This window comes from Pteronotus mesoamericanus, unplaced genomic scaffold (genome assembly GCF_021234165.1).
Source record: "Pteronotus mesoamericanus isolate MK-2021 breed Mesoamerican mustached bat unplaced genomic scaffold, CSHL_Meso_final scaffold_54, whole genome shotgun sequence".
Lineage (NCBI taxonomy): Eukaryota > Metazoa > Chordata > Mammalia > Chiroptera > Mormoopidae > Pteronotus > Pteronotus mesoamericanus.
This window is the reverse complement of record NW_026555321.1, coordinates 628665-644407: the sequence shown is the minus strand read 5'-3', so window position 1 is coordinate 644407 and position 15743 is coordinate 628665.

Genomic DNA, 15743 nt, shown 5'->3' with positions numbered 1-15743 from the left:
AATGAGTGATGCCATGAGCAGTCTTCCTACCCCAGCCCAACCATGAGGGCAAGCTTGCCCAGGGGGTGAGTCCAGAGAGCTACCTAGGGGCTCTGCCCTGAGAGGGGACCCTGGAGGGGCCCAGGGGGGTTTTTCATCCCCAGCCAGGTGGACAGTCCTGGCCATATCGGCTGGCAGTCCCAAGGTGGGCAGAGCGGGCAATCTTGGGGACAAATTAGAAGACATCTGAGGAGTGAATGTGCTATTAAGAAACCAACAAATGGAGCAACTTGTGCAGGAGGAGCAGAACTAATGGAACAAATAGAGCGAGAATTTAGAACAGGCATAATAAATACCCTCAGGGAGATCAGGAAGTACAAATCAACATTTATGAAGACAACTAATTAGAGATAATAGGTATGAAGAATATAATTGTTAAACAGAGCACTAATATGGATGGGTTGAAGAACATTGTGGATTCAGCTGCAGGATGAATTATTGAGAGGGACATTTGGGCCATTTATCTTACAGAAATGATCAGAAAGGGACAAAGAGATGGAAAGAAAGAGAGAAAACAATATGTAGGGTAGAATTAGAAGTGTCAATATTTTTTTCTAAGACTCCCAAAAAGAGGGAAATGAGTAAATGGAGGAGAGAAAATAAATACTTGAAAAACTAATTATTGAGGATTTTTCTGATTTAGTGGAATAATCAACCCTTCTGATTAGTTGGGGGCGTGGAATGCCAAATGTGATAGATTCTCATGCACACACATCTAAACATATGATAATGAAATTTAAATATATCAAAGAGAAAAGTGTCCAGAGACAGGAAGCAGGTCCCTACGAAAGAGTCCATCTCAAATAGACATTAAACTTCTCTACTGCCTCCTGGGATACAGGAAGACAATTGACTAATGTGTACAGAGTATGGAAGGAAAATGTTATCATACCTAGAATTTTAGATATACCTAAATTGTCATTAACTATGATTCTCAGAGATACAAGTCTCAGACATACATGATGTAAAGCCCCTTTCTGAAGAACCTGAGGCAGTGTTTCTAGGAGGAAGCAAGGAGAGGCAAGAAGGTTGGATGAATAACTCAGACAATTTATCATCATCTAAGTAAGAAACGTCTTAAAATGTGTATCTATAACATTGTGTAATGAAACGTTTGGCCACATCAGCACTGCAGGGGGGTTGTTGAGGGCAGAGAGAGACCCTACGGAGGTGGGGGAAGGTCAAGTTCTGTCTCCTTCAGATGGAAGACACACAGGTGGACGTGGACTTTTTTTTAAGAACTCTTTAAGTTGCATCCTTGGCCAGTGGCCCCTCCCACTCTCCAAGACTTCACAAAGGCATCTGAAACAATGGGCTTTCTTAACTGACCCCAACAGCAATGATGAGTCCTCCTCTCTCTCACCCTCCTCATCTTCCTCCCCCTCTCCTTTTTCTTCCCCTCCCCCTTTCCTTCTGCCTCTTCTTCTTCCTCAGCATCAACAACAGCCATGACAGTCTGAGTCTTGTCCCTGAAATAAAAATAACTTCAGGACAACTCCACTTCAGGACTCTGGGCTGGGAAAGTCTCTTGTTTGACAAAGTGGGTGGAGTTGTTCCAGGCGAGAGCCATGCCCCTCCTGCCTGTCCTTCTTGGCCTCACTTCCCGGCACACCTGAGCCAAGTTGTCTGGCCTGGTGCTACCTCTTACCTTGGCCTCATTTCCTGAACTGGTATTCCCTTTCTCCGCCTTCTTCATCCTTGCCCCCTCTCGGTCCCAGCCCTCCTCTCACGTTTACTACTACACTTCCCTGTAGAAGTCAATTCTGTCACTGCTTGTGAAGACTTTCTAGGTGAGGCCGAGCTATGTTGATGTCTATGTCTGCCTGTAGTACAGTGGTTAGGAGTCGGGCTCTGGAGTCCCCTGTGTACTAGCCATGCGAGCTCGGATGAGTAAGTTCTGTTCTCTGTGTTCCAGGTTCTTCATCGGTGAAAGGGTGATAGTGATCCTCATTCTATCAGCGGGTTGTTGTGGGGACTGGGATTGTGCCAGGAACACATGACGTGCTCAATAAATGTTAGGGTTGTCCTCAGTACTAGATCCTTTTTGTGTCACATATTTTGTCATTCCGTGGAATGACACAACAATTCTAAAATTATGACCATGTGTTACAGAGAAGTGGCCGTTTACATGACTTGCTGTTTCTTTGCAAGATAGAAAGTGGTCGGGTCTACATTCTCTCTATATATTGGGTTGGCCAAAATGTTTGTTTAGTTTTTTCTGTACGGTGGCTCTAGTAGTGCTTAGTTGTCTTTCACTTCATTCAAAACAATTTTGTTAGATTGTGTTGTGACAGCTGTTATATCAGCATGCATTTACAAAACAAAACTTATCAAAATTGGTGAATTTTTGTGTAGCCATTTTAATATTGAAGATGGAATAAAATATATATTGTTGGCATATTTTGCTTTATTATTTCAAGAAAGGTAAAAATGTAACTAAAATTCAAAAAGAAAGATTTGTGCAGTGTGTGGAGAAGGTACCGTGACTGATCAAATGTATCAAAAATGGTTTGCAAAGTTTTGTGCTGGAAATTTCTTGCTGGAGGATGCTCCATGGTCAGGTGGACCAGATGGAGTGGACAGCGATCGAATCGAGACATTAATTGAGACCAGTCAACATTATGCCCCACAGGAGATAGCCAACATACTCAAAATGTCAAAATCAATAAAGTTATTGGTAAAAATGAAAAATGCGTCTTTTATTTTACAGAAAAAACTGAATGGACTTTTTGGTCAATCCAATATATACATACATACATGCATGCATGCATACATACATATACACCCCCAAATATATGTATATGAGCATGTATATAAAATATATGGATTGATGTATACATATAAAATATATAAATATATACATAATATCTACAATATATACATATATACACATATACATATAATAATACACATTATACATACACACACATATGTATGTAGCTAGACATACAGAAAGAGACAAAGACAGAGACCTGTGAGTTCCATGGTTGAGACTTTGGCTCAGAGCCATGAACAGGTTCAGTTTGGAGTTGGAGCTGTTGCCATGCACGCACCCCCCTAGCTACTGCCTGGTTTTCCCATCATGCTTGTGGGTGCTCCGTGAGGGACAGACTTCCCAGCAGCCCCAAGCCTGCCCCCGCCTCACTAGCACAAGTCTGCCGTTAGGCCCCTTTCTCAGGTTTCCCAGAACAGCCCCTTTATTACTCCATGAACAGGAAGGACTTTGAGCTTGAAGAAGGGACATTCGACAACATGTTTGAACTTCCCCCTGGCTTCACAGGGCTGCGTGTGGCCCTTCCCTCACGTGCCCCTCCTGATGCAGAGCTCCTGGGAGGAGCCTGGATCTTACACTCACACCCCCTGTTGCCCTGGGGCCCTTTCTGGGGGCCCTGGGGATGTGACAGTGATCTGGGCTGGCCAGGCCTACGCCCCCAGGTCCTTGGAGAGGACCCCACAGAGGTCGGGCTGCTGAGATGAGCACAGATGCGAGCTGGGTGAGAGGGAAGACATAAATAAGGCTGAGAAGGCAAAGGGCGCCTGCCCGCCCAGCAAATGTTCACTCCCTGCTGGCCAGGCAGAATCTGCTGGAACACAGGGAGGCTACGATCAGCTGCACAGCGGGCTTCCCAGCCAGAAGCTCCTGGAGAATGGGTTAGTGGGCAGCCAGAAAAAGGGAAGAGCCATTTTGTTAGTAAATAGCCTAAATTAACTTAGCCAATCTTCTCAAAACTTAGAGAAAAGAGACTGAAGGAGTTACAGAGCAGGAAAAAAGTGATGTTGAGGGTCCCCGAGTGTCCACACTGTAGTGACTCCTTAATTAGGATTTGAAACCCATTATAATTTGGATAAAAAATAGGCTAAAACCTGGTGTCCATCTGCGTTCCATGTGATCGGGTTGTTGCATGTTTTGTAGAAGGAGGTGTGGCCTAGAGCGCATCCCCCACACTCGTCTGAAAGAAGAGAGAACGGACAGGGTGACCCAGCCCTGAGATCAGTCAGCACAAAACTCAGGAGGCCCAAGAGAGCTGGGCAGCAAGGCGGGTATCAAGGAAGGAACTTCCAGCCACTCCCGTGGGGCTGGAGAAACAAAGGGACTTTCAACCCCAGGGCCAACCATCAGTGAGCCTGTGAGCAGTAGGCACTTGTATGAGAAGCATAGTCCCGACTTACTCCTCTCCCCAGCCCTGGACAGCGTGTTCAGGCATCCTAGCAGGAGGAGCCCCACCCATACCTGTGCGGGCCTGAGCGCATAGACAGGCGGCCACCTCTGGAGTCAGCCAGGTCTTCCTCCAGACCCAGGAAGTACCAAGCTGGGGGCCTGGGTCACAGGTGACCCTGGAGGACTGCACCTCCGCTGACCGAGGCCTCTCACCCAGTCTCTGGATTCCTGAGGAAGAGGAAGAGGACCTCCAACACAGAAAGTACCTGGCTGTGCCTTGGGTCGGGGGGAGGCTAACAGGGGCTTCAGAAAGGAGGATCCCTGGGATGAACCTCGAAGGAGGGAGGATACTGCTTCCCAGGGAGCAGGAGAGGTGACTCATGCAGGAGAAAGGTACAGCAAAGGCCTCCAGTCCCCTGTCTCTTCTCTGGCGGCGATGGTCAGTGCCAGCCTGGGCCTTCCAGTGAGTCACTAAAATAGTTCCTCAGGTCTTGCTACTGTCCTGGCTCTCAACCCCAGGACTGGAAGCCAAGTCCAACAGTGACAGGTATTTATAACAGCGTGAGGTTTCACACCCTAGGGTGCAAGGGGACTCCTGACGATGGAAGAGGCTGCTGTGAGATTTTGCAAAGCACCTGAGTTTTCAGGAGTGGCGCGTGGTGGGCGTGAGGCCCTCCCAGGGAGTGGGGCCGGAGCAGGCGGATGTTCCGCAGGCTGTGGCTGAGCGTGGCAGCGCAGATAGAGTCATCGAACTGCGGGGCTTTTCTGGGCAGAGAATCCATGAACTTTTGAGACGGGTGGGGTCTGGGAAATCTTCCGGCTGGGGGCCCAGAGAGGGTGAGAGATTTGTTTGAGGTCACACAGCTGTGAGTGCAAGAGCAGCTGGCATTTTCTGGAGCAGGAGATCCATGAGTGGACTGGCGTCCTTACTCGTTATCACTGAACAGATCCTCACTGGACCAGCGTCAAGAAATATATAGAATAGGGACCAGGTGGATCTTATCTCAAACTATTAAAAATAGGGAGTGTTGAATCTCCTTGGAAAACTGGTGAGCTTTTCTGACCAAGAGGGATCTGGGTGCTTGGAAGACAAAAGCCACTGCTGCCTATTCTTTGAGTCTATCTGACCCCGAGCCCCACGTGATCCCTTTACACCACCTGCAGGAGCCTTGAGCTCCCCTGACACCGGAAAGCCCAGACTGCCCTTCCCAGTACCCTGGGGAATCCAGGCTTGCCCTTACACCCAGGTGCCCACAAAGTTCAGCCCCCAGGCAGTGGTGATGGCCAGGCTGCCCAGGGAAAGGGCAGGAGGTGGTGCAACAATCAAGTCTACTGCTATACATCATTCCCACCCAAACGAAAAGATAAAGTGGCTTATTATTTCAACTGCATAACCCATTAGAAGAAAGGGCATAGTTTTATCATCCTTGATTGAAACTAAGCACCTCATTAATGCTGTTATACCTACCAGATCTCCAATGGAGGCAGTGAGCTGGTGCCTGGGACCAGGGGCCCCACCCAGGGTGCCACCCTAGGCAGCCTGAGGGCTTTGGAACGCACTGCCTGGCACTCTGGGGGCAGCACTCGCCTGGGCACAGGTCGGTTCCTGGGGGGAAGGAGTGGGCGGGGCCGACAAAGTGGATGTTGGTGCTTTCTTGGAGCTCTGCTCAGGGCTGAACGTTCCACAGGCTGTGGTTGAGCATGATAACTTGGTTGTCAGAAAACTGGGGTATTTTTGAGGCGGATGGGGCCTTAGAAATCTTCCAGCTGGGGCCCGGAGAGGCTGAGAGACTTGTTCCATGTCACACACCTGTGAGTGAAAGAGCAGCTGGGCGCTGACTCCTTTTTTGTGCCCCTGGGTTTCAGCGCTTTTTCATCGAGCTCAGGGGTGTGATTTCACCTCAGAGATACCGTTCCTGCAGGCAGTGTGGCAGGGCTGCTTGGTGCCTCAGCACCCTGTCCCCACACGGCCCTGGGGCTCCTTACAGCGAGAGCCTGTTACTCTCAGCTGAGGGCTTCCTCCGGCTGCAGAGCCTTGCAAGCCTGGTACCCAGGGCACGGGGGAGTTAACCTCCCCACGAGCAGCCTTCAGCCAATGAGCTATGGGAACTTGTAGGTAAATACCCCCAACTCCTCACCTCTTGGTCTGACCACTCTGAAGCATGTTTTCAACTATTATTTATTTATTTTTAATTGATTTGATAGAGAGAGGAAGGCAGGGAAAGAGAGGGAGACATCAACTTTTTGCTGTTCCACTTATGATACATCCATTGATTGGCTGCTGTAGGTACCCAGGCCAGGGATTGGACTCGCAGCCTTGGCGTATTGGGATGACGCTTTATCACCTGAGCTACCCAGCCAGGGCCTGTTGCTGCTATTTTGGAAGGGTGGCCCCAGGGCCAGCAGTATGGATATCACGGGACTTGACGGAAATGCAAATTCCCAGGCTCCACCCACTTCAGAGCTACTGAATCAGAAACTCTGAAGGTGCTTCCGGAGATCCTGAAGCTACTCTACAACGTCTCCTAGAGCTTCCTTGCTCACAGCCCCGGTTGCCCCGGGGGTAACCTGCTTGTTGCTGTGTTGAGTCTGTCCTTCCTTCTCCTGCTCCTCAACTCCTCTACTGCTGCTGTCTGAGATCACCTCCCTAATGAACTACCTGCACTCACACCTCCTCCCCCTGCTTCTTCAGGAACCCAGTTCAGACAGCTGGTACAAAGGGCCCCAAACACCTCTGAGGCGTCTTTCCTCTTTCTGATAGGCACAGTGGGTCCTGGACACAATGTGGAGGTGACGCGAACCCTCAGTAAGTCCCATCCCACGCACAACATGTAAGCTGGCTATTTCTACCCAGGTGCCAAGTAGCGCCAATGCACGGGCCACGCCACTTGGAAAAATGTGTGCTGTCAACAGACCGCAGACATCATTTCCTTTAAACAGCCACGAAGAGCTGCTCTCTCAGCCTCCCAGTTCTAATTGAATGGAGTAGTCGACTCAGCCGGCACAAAGCACTCTCCGTAAACTGCACACTGGTCCGCCTGCAAGCGCCTTTCTTACAGTACAGCCTTGCGGGAATTTCCCTCTCCTTGTCCCTTGTCAGCAAGAACCAGTGACCAAGCGCTCCCCCCCCGCCCCCCCCCTACTGACACCCCGGGGGACCACACTCCAGTCTTCTGAAGGGCTAGGACCTGTCCGACCAGCCCAGGGACCTGCAGATGGGGCGGAGTCTCCTGAGGAGGAGGGTCTCAGCCCAAGGCCAGTGAGCTCAGTAGCCCCAGGTGGAAATAAAAACACTAATTGCCTTGATTTATTGAGTGCCAGGAGGGGTGTGGGTGTTTGGTATTGCTAATTGTCACAACAACCTTAAACACTGCCAATCACTCACCCTCTGACGGAGAGGTTTCCAGGCCTCTAACCCTGCCCATTGTGAGGACTTGAAATGCGCCCGCCCAACCCCTGGACCACAGTTCTGTGTATTATGTCTAATATGGACCAACCTCATGGTTGCCAACCTGAGGTCTCACAGTGATGAGAACAGAGTGAAGGAGGTATCAACCGTGTTGCTAATGGTTACTGCTAGAGGAAAAGGGATCCCCCCTCCCCTTTTTCCCAAATCAATAATTACAAGGAACACATTTTAAGGGAAATAAGCTAAGACTAATTGTTCCCAAATACAATTGGTAAAACAGACAAAGCTTTCTAAGAAAATGAGTACTTTATCGTCCTGACTTTTTGTTAACAGCTTCGGTGAGGTGCATTTTATATACATCATAAAATTCAAGTGTACAATTCAACTCTTCAGAGTGAATTTACGGAGTTGTGCAGCTGTCACCGTAAATCAGTTTTACAGCGTTCCCGTCCCCCCGTAGGATCTCTGGTGCCAATTCAGTTAATCGCCATCCCCGCCCCGGCCCCAGGCAGCCCTCGTCCCCTTTCTTTCTCCGTAAATTTGGATCTTGGCTGTTTTAGCCGCAGTATTTCCCAGCCTCGGGGGTTCTCCCTTGTCCAGCTGGAGGTTAGGTGAGAAGCAGCCGGTCCAGATCTGCTCTGCTGGGACGCTCACCAGGTGGGTGGGACTGAGTGGGTGACTCCTCTCCAAGCTCAGTGTCTTCATTGATAAAGCGAGCATCACAATACCAGCGTTGCAAGGCTGCCGAGAGATCGTTGAAGGGAAAACACACCGTGAACTCGGTAGGTGGCACCCCCTGATTCATAGCTGAGGAAACAGAAGCTTAGCAGGTTGGACCTGGTGTCACTCAGCTAGAAAGTGATGGAGCTGAAATGTACACAGTCTTTGACTGTGGTCCTGAAGCTCAGGTGTTTCCTGGTATGTCCCACGGGTCCCCCAAAATGAGTCCAATATTGATTGAACTGAGGTACTTGGTCAAGTCCCTGAGCTGCATATAATAACATAAATCTCCCCTGAGCTTACATACAACGTGAACCCAGAGACACTGCCTCCGCCCTGCTAGCAGCTCTTGCCTGCAGCCCCTCTGGCGATGCCCGTGTCCCGCTAGAACTTGGAGCCTCTTCTGGATTCAGAGTTATGCTGTCTGTGGCCTCTCTGAGTTTCCAGGTGTGTAGTTGTGGCCCAGACACTTAAGGCACCTCTCAACCACCAAGCTCCTTCCGGGTCACTCAGCACTTCCATTTCAAACTGGCTCACAGCAACTGTTTTATGTATTTATTGATTTTATTGATTTTAGAGAGAGGGTGTGTGCCCTGACTGGGGATTGAACCTGCAACCTTGGTGTATCAGGATGATGCTTTAACCAACTGAGCTACCCTTCCAGGGCCAGAGCAACTGTTCTTGATCAAGAAGTGACACTGTTCCTTTCTGTGACTCTCTAGCTGGGAGCCAGGCACTTAGGACTCACCTTCCCGCAAGCACAGCACCCTTCCCGTGAGTAACAGTCTCACGTTCTACAATTCCCATCTTATACCCAGACTTCAAAGTTACTCCGCAGTTAGTCTTCTGCCACAGAGTCAACCAACAGGCTCTGTCCTGGGAAACAAAAGAGCTCCCGATCAAGCGATGCCCAGGACTTTGAAATCTCCAAAATCACTGCAGCTCAGTTGGTACATTGGCCAAAATGATTGCCGGGCGGGGGGGGGGGGGGGGGGGCGGGAGCCAGGACCAGGGCCTCCCTGAAATTCTAAACTTACCTTAGAAGGAAGGTAGGAGGTCCTCATTGGAGAGCTGGGCTCAGCCTTTGGTCCCACAGCTGGGACAGTGCAAGGCCATGTGTGAGTCACTTCCCTGCTCTGGGATGGAGTTGGCTCCTTAGCAAAATAAGTTTGGTCAGGTCAGGTGTTTTTTTTTAAGTTATAGACTCCTTCTACCCTCCAACCCACACACACCAAGTTCTATTTTCATTCACCTTATATACTTGGGTTTTACGTAAAATTTTATTCCAAAAAGAATTCCACTGCTAAAGAGAAGGAAAAGCCACTGGGTTTGCTGCCTTGAGCTCTAAGAAATAATTTAAGACTTTGTAAAAGATTTCTTTCAAAACTGAGCCACGGCCCTATGCTTGATGTCTAGTAGCCCTCGGTTGACAAGAATCTACAGCTTTCTTTACAGGCCCGTTTCAGGAATCCACCGACGGGTGAGTGTTGGGAAATTTTACTTGGGACAGCAGATAAAGTGACAAATGCCATGAACATCCGTACAGCCGTGTGGCACTTCTCAGCCTTCATGCTCGTTAATTTGTTATGGTCCTAGCTGCGCCCCACATGCTGATTATTGAGGGGTGGGGGGGGGACCTAAGAACCAGAAGGTCTCAGGAGAGCCAGCGCAAGGGGCACGGCAGGAAAGAGCAGGGATGATCAGTAAAGCTGCACCAACACTCCAGCCCGGGACCTGTTTCTCCTTCAGCCCCAACTTCACGCAATTTCAGTCAAGGGTGTGTGCGGGGCTCCCTCACTGACCCCCTGGGGGTGTGAGCCTGGCCAAGGGGTTTGACGCAGTCAACCCCCAAACGTTCGATGAAAATAGCTTAAAAGGGACTTGGGAGAGCTCAGACATTTATTAACAGAACACATGTCGGGATCATCTGTAGTTGCTGATTTGAATTAACAAACTGTAAAACAAATGAATGAGGCAATGGGGGAAATTTGAACACTGACTTGATGTTGGAGAATATTAAGGAATTACTGTCCGTGTCCATGAGTTCTTTTTCTTGTTTGCTCAATCCCTTCACCCCCAAAGTGTGGCGATTGTTGGAGGGTAAAGGGGATGGAACTGAAAGAGCGTATAAGGGGGATGAATGGTAATGGAAAAAATACAATAATAAAATCAACCATTAAAAAATCAAAGTAAAAAAAGAAAAAAAGGAAAGAAAAGAATGCATTCATACACGAAAGAAAAAGAATCATTGCTCACTTTTTTGAGTGTGTTACTGGGATTGTGGGTATGGGCTCATGGGTTTTACAGAATCTTTCTCATACAGAGATACCTCCATAATTTTTATGGGTGGAGTGGTACAATGTCTGAACCTGCTTCCAAGTAACACAGGGGCGCAGCGAGTGGGCACGTCCGTGATGGCTGCTCCTGGGTGGCGGACACACCACAGTTCCTTCTATTACGCTGCCACTTTTGTGTATGTTTAAAAGTTTTCATAATATGAAATTAAGAGAATATCTGTTGAACGCCCGCCAGGAGCCAGGCATTGTTCGGGGATTGGGAGGCTGGGTGAATAAGAGCGATGAGAGAGACAGACATTCCAGGGCACGGCTCCTCCCCTCATCCTCTCCCTCAGACCTGTCCTCTGGATTCAAATCCAGGGGGTTGCTGGGAGCCTGCTGGGCCCAGAGGTTCACCAGACTCACTGCTCTGACTCCTAAGAGGGAGAAACATTGTTTTCCAACAGAGGCAGAAATTTCCCGCAATGAAGAAATAATTCCTAAAGGCATTCTCTGAGCACGTGGTATGTTCACAGGGTGCCATGTGTCAAGGGGTGTACTCCACCTTACAGTGTGGAGCAATCTTGCTCCTTCTTCGTCTTTAAGGAGGGAAGGATGCTGGCCTTGACTGAGGCAGCGCCTGTAAAGCCCCTGGTACTGAGCCCTTCACCTCTGGGGTCTCTGTAAAGAAACGGTCCCTTCCCCAGCCCTCCCCACCCTTCCTTCTCCCACCGGGAAGATTTCTTCTCAGTGAAACAGCCAGAGCTGCTGGTTGCACGTCTCCTGGGGAATTTGTGTTCTGTACTTTCCCTGTGCATCTGGATGAGATTAGGGAGCAGGTTTAGGGCCGAGGCCAAGAAGGCTGACTGAGAGGTGTGTGGAAACCAACAAAAAGCTGGTGGATTATCCTAGAAAAGAAACATTTTGCTAAACCAAACTTTTGCTTAGTTTTAGCCAGTGCACTACACATCTGCTATGTTTTAAGCTTCATGCGAGGTGTTTTCACATCCTGTGAGGTTAATACTATTATTTTCATAACAATAACTATTATTATTATTATACCATTGACCCTTGAACATACAGGTTGGAACTACTTGGATCCACCTCTATGTAGATTTTTTCAATAAATACATATGGTACTGTAAATGTGTTTTCCTTATGATGTTCTTAATATTTTCTCTTTTCTGTAGCTTATTTTATTATAAGAATACACTATATAATACATATACAAAACATGTTAATTGATTGTTTATATTATCAGTAAGCTATTAGTAGGTAAGCTCTGGAGGAGTCAAAAGTTACACAGATTTTCGACTGCATGGGGGATCGGTGCCCCTTAACCCCCACATTATTCAAGGGGCAACTGTAATTGTAATTAAAATAGCAACCAGCATGTATTGAGCCTTTACTGCATACCAGGTATTGTGCTATGCGCTTTACGTGCAGTATCTCGTTTAACTTTCCAGTAAGCCAGTGAGGTAGGTACTTTTGTCACTTGCATTTTCCCAATGAGAAAGTGAGGTCCGGGGTCTTCGTGAGTCCCCAGTCCCATCTGTGTCTGTGCCTTATCGCCCCGGCCCTCCGGCCTCAGGGTTGAGCTGGGGGATGCCTGGTTACTGCGACTCACGGGCTCCGGGCACCTGCTGGGAGGCAACGGCTGACTCTGAGTCAGAAAGGGGACGGGCCGTGGAGAGGCTGTCCCCGCTCTGGGCAGGGCACGGCAGCCCTGTTTGAGACACTGAACCCCCCAAGACAAGCCTACACCTCCACCTCATCCTGCCTGCCTGCCACGTCTCTCTCCCCACCTTTGCGGGCGGAGGTTTTCTTTTTATTTCACTCTGCCCTGTCTTCAGTCGCAGTCCCAGGGACCATCACACCCCTCCTCCATTGAAGAGAGTTCCAAGAGGCATGGATGGCTCCCAGCCCAGTGATTATTTTAACACCCCGAAGTCTGAGAGCCCTCTCTCAGCTCCTTCATCCCGTTGCTTCCAGAAGTTCACCGGGGGAGAAGTCCTGGGAGTCAGTAGAGACTCTTAGCATCCTCGAAAGCCTGGCTACTCACCGTGCGGTCCACAGACCAGCAGCGTCAGCATCCCTTGTTAGAACCTCAGGCCCCATCGGACCTGCCATGTCATGATTTAACAAGGTCCCAGGCGGTTCATATAGACATTAGCGTTTGAGAAGGACAGACACACCAGGGGTCTTCGTACTTGGCTGCACCCTGGAACCACCTGGGGAGCTTTTACAAACACCAGTGCCTGGTCCCAGCTTCCAGAGATGCAGACTTGCTTGGTCTGGGGTCAGCTTGGACGAGGCATTATTTACAGATTCCCCAGGTGACCCCCATGTGCATTGGGGCTGAGAATGGCTGGCTGAGGGAATGGGAGGACCTTGCATCAACATGAGAGGATTGGAGGGGGGAGACCCACCTGCACTTCCGTCACCCAGGGTGCTGAGCATGAACCCTCCCCAGGACTCCCACTCAGGGCCGGCCCCTCCTCCTTGCTCCCTGGCTGGAAGGCGTAGGGACCACTCTTCTCGCAGCAAACAAAGGAGGCTCTTTGGCGCTCTTTCCCTGGAAGGTGGGAGCTGGGGCAGGCATTTCCAGCTGGGCTGCTTCCATTGTCCTGTGGCCAGGTAGCCACAGTCCCTGGTGAGGACGGAGGAGTTGCTGGCCAGTTCATCGGAAGGTCGAACTCCCTTAAGCGCCTTTCCTGAAGGATGGAAAAACAATGAAAGGGGCTAGACTTGGGCCGCTGCCCACCTTGCTCTTATGGGAAAAACAGACGTGGGGCCGCGGGAGGAACCTGAGGAGCCTGTGTTGATGGCCTTCCCGGCTGCACCCCTGACAGAGGGCGGCGTGTGAACTGCAGCAGGGACTGCAGCCACCACCCCCACCCCCTGCGTCTTCCACCCCGGCCCGGCCTGCTCCCTGCATCCCTGCTGGGGCTGAGATTTCACCCTCTGCTCAGCCTGTCTTGGCAGTTTCCTCCCACGCAGCTATTTTGGGAACAGGAACTCGGATGTTTGGGTGGAAGAGGGGCAGCCAAGGGCCTGGAGGCGGGCGGGCCAGCGGAGAGGGCCAGCAGCGCCGCGACACGGAGCTGGCCCCGGTGCCGGAGCAGAGGCGCGAGCTCCCCTGGCCTCCGCTGGGCACAAAGACTTGGTCACGTGGCCCCGAGCTGCCGCCTGAAGGAGCTCCCATTGTCCAGGCCTCAGGTTTCAGGGAACCAGATGCTGGGAGGACTGACTTTTTTTCTTTTTTCTTTTTTTTTTCTGTTAAAGCAACAGGGGCTGACCAAGGCCAACTGCATTTTCAGCTCCGGAAGGGGGAGGGAGCGTCCACACAGGCGCACAAACCAAACAGACTTCTCCAAGTTTGTTTTTCTGACACGTTGCAAACCACAGAGCTCAGAGGAAGCTCCTCTCCCAGGCTGGGGCCTGCGTTCCCGGAACGTGTCCAGCCACGGCTGTATCCACACCGCTGCACTCAGCAAGCGGCCCTCCCAACGGGATGCTGTGATTTGCCAAGAGGAAAACGCGACCCAGGCCCTCAGTGGGGTGTGGGGGGAGGCGGGATTGGGCAGAGTTCAAAAGGAGGGAGGGTTTCCAATTGGACAAGACCCCCCCCCCCCCATTACACAGTCGTCACTGGCCCCTCCGAAGGCTCCCGCTGTGCCCCCTCTTGTTCCCATGCAGGGCTGTGTTTGTGAGCTCAGCTGCAACCATCCTACTCTTAAAGCACCTGAGAGGAGCGGATGTAGGAGGGAGGGAGGAGGCCAGGGGTCGAGGTGGCTCTCAGCTCTGCTGGGAGGCAGCCTGGCCAAGGAGGGAAGAGCTTTGGAGTCTTGGAGACTCCAAGATGTCAGTTGCCTTGTTTCCTCCTTGAAGAGGATGGTAGAGGGGCTTACCTCAGGGCGGGGGCATCGTAGGGGTCCCCCTCACCAGTTTGTCCTGAGAGGCCTCCAGAGTGTTTCTAACCATCTCTTCAGATTCCATTTTGAGGCCAAATCCTCTTACTTTGCTTCCAGGAGACAGAGGACAGCTGTCCCCTCCGTGAAGACTGCTTTGGACACGGAATTTCACAGTGAAACCAGCCATCCAGACACTAAATGCAGCCATGGGATTCCTTTGCTTTCCCTCCCTGGAGTAAGCCCTGGCCGCACTGGGCAGCAGGAAAGCATCCAGTCCTTGTCCCGATTCCGGTCATTTCTAGGGTTAATCAGGACCTGCAATTTGCAGTTTGGTCACAGTACAGCCCAAGATGACACTACGGGATTTCTTGCCCCTCCTGCTGGTTCTGACTAAACTGGACAATTGGGAGTGGGCAGGGGTGGCACTCGGCAGGTGGCTGGCGGTGGCTGGGAGGAAGCAGCCCTCCTGCCCCCCACCCCCCACCACCGGCTTTGAGAGCCTGCAAGGAGGGGAGGGCGGCGGTCGGCTTCTGCACACAGGTGGGCAGGGTCTGGGCAGCCCTGCTGGGCTGTACTGCGCAGGGTATTTATACTCTGGCTGTGGCCGGTGGGTGGTCTCCTCCCCAAAAAGCTCCCCTAGAACTAAACCAGCCATGCCACCCCCTGCTTCTCACCATATAAACTGCGCCCCTTTGGGGTGTATTTCTCTCTGAGTTACCCCATTCACCTGGTAACTACAAGGAGCAGGCCGGCTCTTTCCACCTGGGGATATGGGACCACGAGAGTCCCCTCAGCGCCACACCATGGCTCAGACAAGTGCTGCCCCCTTCCCTCCTCTCCCCTGTGGCAGCTCTCCTATCCCTGGTTGGCTCCTGTTAGGTACCTGGGTGAGACCCATCTTTGGCAACTTCCAGAAAAAGAGCAAAAGGCCTTTCTGTTCTCTCTTAGCTCTCCTCAAACCTCATGCAAAACCCTCTTCTATTTCCTGCTCCTCCTCTGATGGTGGTGATGATGATGATGGTGGTGGTGTGTGTGTGTGTGTGTGTGTGTAGTAAGATACATGAATTCCCATTCTTTTTTTTTTTTTTTAAATCCTGATCTGCAATTATGTTCATTGATCTTGGAGAGAGAGGAAGGGAAAGAGATGGATAAACTGACGTGAGAGAGAAATATCAATTAGTTGCCTCTCGTATGCACCCTGACTGGAGATCGAACCCACAACCTTT